Genomic DNA, 533 nt, shown 5'->3' with positions numbered 1-533 from the left:
TTCCTCCCGTCGGATGTGATATAAAAACAAATCGATTATTTTTGTAGTTGTAAACTCAAGTGGATGAAACTACATTTATTAGTGCTTTCATGTCAATTCGGCGAAACATATGATACATTAAATGATCTTGAGGATGATGATTTAAAATTCTTTTGTTTGAGCCGGTCTGCATTTCCTGATGAGAAAACAAACCTTAGCTTTTGTAGTTGCAGTCAGTAGTGTAGTGGGCGTTGGATGCGGGGGTACGCCGTACCCCCACTTATTTGAAGCATGATTTCTTTTTTTAATAGTCTAATACATCTAAAATCCTTACCAGTGTTATCAGTTGGAAGTGTGTGTTTGTTGTANAAACAAACTGATGCTTTTTGTAGTTGTAGTCAGTGTAGTACACCAACATGGATTAAACGTGTGTTTTTTTTACCACAATGTGGGGAAATTAATGGATAAAATGCACGGATTATTATTCCCACTCCGATCGGGACACCGCAGCGAGGCTCCCCCCGTTGACAGTTTACGTGGGCTGGGCAGGGTGC

Source organism: Notothenia coriiceps, unplaced genomic scaffold, assembly GCF_000735185.1.
Source record: "Notothenia coriiceps isolate Sejong01 unplaced genomic scaffold, NC01 NC01_scaffold00035357, whole genome shotgun sequence".
NCBI lineage: Eukaryota > Metazoa > Chordata > Actinopteri > Perciformes > Nototheniidae > Notothenia > Notothenia coriiceps.
Note: the sequence above shows the minus strand (reverse complement) of the source record.